The sequence below is a fragment of the Desmodus rotundus genome, chromosome X, assembly GCF_022682495.2.
Source record: "Desmodus rotundus isolate HL8 chromosome X, HLdesRot8A.1, whole genome shotgun sequence".
Taxonomy (NCBI): Eukaryota; Metazoa; Chordata; class Mammalia; order Chiroptera; family Phyllostomidae; genus Desmodus; species Desmodus rotundus.
The window spans coordinates 13,352,325-13,358,324 of record NC_071400.1 but is presented as its reverse complement, the minus strand read 5'-3'; positions in this window follow the sequence as shown (position 1 = coordinate 13,358,324).

The following is a 6,000-nucleotide window of genomic DNA, read 5'->3' as shown; positions in this document are numbered from 1 at the left end:
ACTTATGCACCCCTATGTTTATAGTAGTGCTACTTACAGTAGCCAAGTGTTGGAAACAGCCTAAGTGCCCATCAGTAGTTGAATGGATTAAGAAACTGTGGTACATTTATACAATGGAATACTACGCAGCAGAAAGCAAGATGGAATGCTTGCCTTTTGCGACAGCATGGATGGAACCAGAGAGTATTAAGCTAAGTGAAATAAGCCAGTCAGTAAAACACAAATACCGTATGATGTCACTTACGGTATCTAAGAGGAATCTAATGAACAAAATAAACTAACGAGCAAAATAGAACCAGAAGCATGGAAACATGGAACAGACTGACAGCTGCCAGGAGGGGTGAAATGGTAGGGAGAAGGGGAAGGGACTAGTTGAAGAACATGTATGAATGACCCATGGACTTGAACAATGGTGCGGGGAATGACTATGGGAGCAGGGGCTGGACTGGGCGGAAGAGGGCAAAGGGGTAAAAATTGGGCCAACTGTAACAGAATAAACAAGAACAAAAAAACAGCTGGAACTTCACCAAAAGTTGCGCAGTGCAGATTTTCAATATAGCTCTCTCCTTAAATGGACTCAATTCAAGTTGTGGGTGCTGTGGTCATATCACAATATAAAAAATCTTTCTTTTGCTTGTTCAAAAAAATAAAAGTAAATAACTGTTAGTTGTTAGATGACAGCACTTAAGCACAATTCACTTAATATTCTTGTTGGGCAGCTGTTTGGGAGACTCCTCCTTACCTCTGCATACTGGTTGGCCTTTTTCTTCCTCTTCTTTTCTTCAGAGAGAGCGCCTTGGTGTCACTGATGGTAACTTCCCACCATCTCCATCATGCACCAGATGTGTCCTTTCCACCAACAGACCCATCAATATCATTCAGAGGCTCTCTCTTTCTCTATCAAGCCTGCATTGCAAAAGCATCTACTCTTACTCCCTTTTTCCTCATTTACTCTATTTTCCAGCATTACCGAGAAGTAATCAGCAAATAAAAATTATATATATTTAAGTTGTGCAGGGTGATGTTTTGATATTTGTATACATTATGAAATGATTACCATAATCAAGCTGGTTAACATATTTATCACCTCGCATAGTTACTCCTTTTTTTGTAGCAAAAACACTCAAGTTCAACTTTTAAGTGTTGTATCAGTGAATGGATGTGCTTCCCATGCTGTCATGCCTGCAGTGTTTAAAAACACATGAAAAGGATGGTTGTTAAAAAGCCAACTCTTTTAGCAAATTTTAAGTATGTAATACAGTATTATTTATTAACTATAGTTACAATGCTGTACATTAGATCTCCAGAAGTTATTCACCTTTTAACTAAAATTTTGTACCCGTTGACCAATATCTCCCCATTGCTCCTTTCCCTGGCCCCTGGAAATCATCATTCTATTCTCTGCTTTTATGAATTCTTCATTTTTAGATTTCACATGTGAGTGAGATCATGCAGTCTTTGTCTTTCCATGTTTAGCTTATTTCACTTAGCATAACATCCATTTATTGTTTCTCGTCTTTCTGTTCCAACAGTGACTTACCATCTACTTCATGTTTTGATGGAATGGGTCAGTAATGGAGACACAGCTCTGACCCTGTGGTAGATTAGAAGTGTGTTAGAAGGTGTTCCATTTTTAGTTTTCTGAGGAAATTCCATACTGTCTTCCAAATGGATCAAAAATCTATGGTCCATTTACACAATGGAATACTATGCAGCAGAAAGAAAGAAGGAGCCCCTACCCTTCACTACAGCATGGATGGAACTGGAGAGCATTATATTAAGTGAAGTAAGCCAGGCGATGAAAGACAAATACCGTATGATCTCACCTGTAAGTGGAACTTAATCAACAAAACAAACAAGCAAGCAAAATATAACCAGAGATAGTGAAATAAAGAATAAACTGACAGTAACCAGGGGAGGGGGCTAATGGGAGAAAATAGGGGGAGGTCCTTCAAGGAACAGTATAAAGGACTCATGGACAAAGCCAAAGGGAATAGGTACGAGGGTGGGAGTTGGGGAGTGATGGGGGGAAATTGAGACAACAGTACTCGAATGACAATAAAAAAAGATATTTGTTAAAAAAAGAAATGTGTTAGAAGTTGTGTTTTTCATACCAGTGTTTGGGGTTTGGGCACTGTATATGTGTGAGGGAAGGGGTTGGGGATGTGATTTAATGCATCTAGTTAGGAGTTTGAGACTCCTCTTAATAGGGAAGCAGGTTGTGAACGCTGCACACTCGTTTCTGGCGCTGGGGCTGGAACACGGTAATCAGACAAGAAATGACTGGAGACTTTCTCTAAGGATGATCGCTTCCAGAGCTGAAGGCCAGTAGATGAGCAGGAAGATGCAGCCTGTGTGCTTTATTCTGCACATTAACGAGTTTGTGGGAGGTTCACTCTTACCAAGTCGCGGGTCCTTGTCACAGTCCAGACCAGTGGCTGTCGCTCAGCGGGAAGCTTGGAATTTTAAGTCTTCCTCCCCTATTTTCAGGCAGTGCTTGAAAAATATTTGTAGCTCAGGGAGATGTGCGATTTTATGAAAGATTACAGGTTCTGTGTACCAGCTCTGAAGAAAAGTGGTTCGTCAGTGAAAGGCAGACACTGAGATGTAGAGCCGCCGGGGGTGGGAGCTGAGATGTTGAAATTTTTGTAGGAAAGACAGGTTTTTGAAGACCAGCCATATCTCAATGCATGGATAGGTTTTATTTAAACAACATATGCTCCGCTGACCCATGAGTTGTCAGGGCGCCCATTCCCGTGCTGGAGCAGACGAAGAGCTGCTGACTCAGGGAGGCTGAAAAAAAAATGAACTGACCTATTTATACCTTCCTGTTGCCCCCTCCCCCACAGCCTTATCAAAACAGAATTTCATTGCTAAAGATAATTGCCCTCTTCTCTCCAACCCTGCTGTGTATTCCAGGTGAAAAATCACTTGCCTCTAGGCATCAGGCCTTTTCTTTGTTGTTGTTTTCCTTCTGGAGACCCTGATCCCCCAGTGAAACCGGAGAAATTATGCTAAGAATAGTAATAGGCAGAAAAGAAAGGGCCATTAAAGCCTTTTTAAGGTGTGACCAATGAGTAGCTTCTGGTTAAGAATAGACCCCTCTGATCCAGGTGCAAAATTCCAGCTTATGCTGCATTCTTCATCTTTGTGCAAAACGTTGGCTGAAGAATGCTTTACTGGGATCCATTCATTTAAAACTAGCACACAAAAAGGAAAGTCTAGGCACTTTAAGGTGGATGCTTTTTTATTGCATCTCATATTCCACACACCTTAGCTTCCAATTCTGATTACATTTGCAAGGGAAACTTGGAGGTGCCTGTTGTTTTCCCAGCTGCACAGTCTGGTACTTTCAAGATGCACACTTAAGCCTCTTTTGGCAGCTTCTCTTCCTCAATACTGTTTGCCCATATTTTATGACTGCTTTTCTTTTCCTTATGCTCTTTACCTTGCCAGTAAATTGTGTGTGTGGCGGGAGGCGGGGGGTGAGACGATCCATGCTTAAAATGATAAATAACATGGGATTTACTTTTTAGCTGAAAGATTGTTCTCACATACACCTTAGGTTCTTTATCATAGCCACATGCATTAATTAACTGCAGTGATCCATTTCCTTGCTTATTTTTATTTAATTGCAAAAAGATATAATAGTGTTAAAAACATATTGCAAAAGGAAAAAAGCCATTCACTCTCAATCTCATGATCCAAAACAACTTATTTTTTGTATATTCTACTCCAAGTAACGTTCACAAGCATATATCTTTTTACGTAGTTGTCAGCATTGTGTGCCTGCAACTGTGTATCCTGATTTTTGTTACATGTTATGTTTTAAGCATTGTGATAAATTGCTATAATCATAGTTATATTTAACCAACTGAAAATTCCATGAAATGGATGTGATATACTTAGCTATTCCCTTCTTATTAATAAAGTCTTTTGTGCCCCTCTTTTCTCCTCTTCTTCCTTATTCTCTCTCCTCCTCCATCTTCCTCACCCTCTTCCCTTCTACACATTCCCCTTCCCACCTGCTTCTTCCTTCTCCTCTTCTTTTTGTTTTTAAAGATTTTATTTATTTTATTTTTAGAGAGAGGGGAAAGGAGGGAGAAAAACAGGGAGAGAAATAACAATGTGGTTGCCTCTCATGTGCCCCCCACTGGGGACCTGGCCCGCAACCCAGGCATGTGCCTTGACTGGGAATCGAACCAGCAGCCCTTTGGTTCACAAGCCGGCACTCAATCCACTGTGCCACACCAGCCAGGGCAAGTGAATGTATTTTAATTACAGACAACTTTGTATCAGTTGTGACATTTTATTTATCATATGGACCATTTTTAGAAAGCACTGAAAATATTAAATAGTTCAATAACTATATTCCATTATTCACTTTAGCATTTCTAAAGTTAATTTTTATGCACTCTTATTGTTTTTGTTCCTAAGTTACTGTTATAAAATTTAAGATTCTTTTTCTCTCCTAGTAATCTTCATATGGCATTCATCTCTAAGGAAAAAAATTTGCTATGTTCTCTGCAACAGGACTATAAATATATATATATGTGATATATAATTATGTATGTATATTAATTTTGACTTGCTATAAATATATGTATATGCAGATTTTTTATTTTATCTGTAATAGTAAAGAGGAGCAGAAAAGATATTAATGAGGCAGGTGAAGAGTAGGAAGAGGAGAAGGAAGCCCTGGCTGGTTTGGCTCAGTGGATGGAGTGCCAGCCTGCAAACCACAGGGTCACTGGATCAATGTCCAGCCATGGTTAATATAACGAGAATGGTTTGCATGACATTGACGTAACCTGGCAGCCAAGGAGAGTGGACTGGAATGTGCATGCGTGAACAATGATGACCTCACTGTACTAGTCAGTGGGGGCGGTAGAGACGATTGAGTGAGCATCTGTACTGTGTGGTTGTCACATTCAAAATGACTGAGTGAGTAGAACAACAAATCTACATCAAATTTTGTGTTACCCTTGAACATTCCTTCATGGAAACTATTTGGATGATTCAGAAGGCCACAGCTATGGGCAACTGGTGATTGGCAGCTTCATCACAATAACATGCCTGCTCATGCATCACATCCCATGCAGAGTTTTCTAGCAAAATACCAAATCACTCAGGTGACTCAGACCTACTACAGCCCACATGTGCTGCCCTGTGACTTCTGGCTTTTCCCAAAACTAATATTACCTTTGAAAGGGAACAGATTTCAGATTGTCGATGAGATTCAGGAAAATATGACGGGGCAGCTGATAGCAACTGGGAGAACCGTGTGAGGTCCCAAGGTGCCTACTCTGATGGGGACTGCGGCTTCATTGTCCTATGTACAGTGTTTCTTGTATCTTCTTCAATAAATGTCTCTGTTTTTCATATTATGTGGCTGGACACCTTCTGGACAGACTCATATATAATCACATAGACAGAGACAACAGTATGGTGATAGCCAGAGGAAAAGGGGGTGGGGATAGGTGGAGGTGGAGGTGGGCAGAGGTGGCATAGATGTGGAGTGGAAGAAACTTTGCTTTGGGCGATGGGTACACAGCGCAGTCTGCAGATTATGTTTTGTTGAGTCATTCACTTGTAACCAGTGTGGTTTCGTTTACCAATGTCACCCCAATAAATTCAATTAAAAATACAATCAAATAAAGGGTTATATCCTAAAACCTGATTATGCCAACAGTTGGAGGACTGGGCAGTGCATCCCCCAGGCTGGTGCTGTAATAATAGGAGTGGGAAGTGGCATGTGGGTCTCTAGAAGACTCCCTTCCCTACCAGGAGGATTGAATCCCCACTGATTTTCACCACGACATGTTATGAGGGCTCCTCTTCCCATCTCTTTCGCTCTGGGCTGGGAATGTCTAGGTGGGGTTGAGACCCCACGCTCCTGGGGGAGGGAGATTTGCAGCCAAGATATCCCTCCAGTTTCTCAGCTGGGGCATGTGGGTGCCGGGGTCAATTCTTTTTGCATCTCCGCTCTTCTTATCAGTC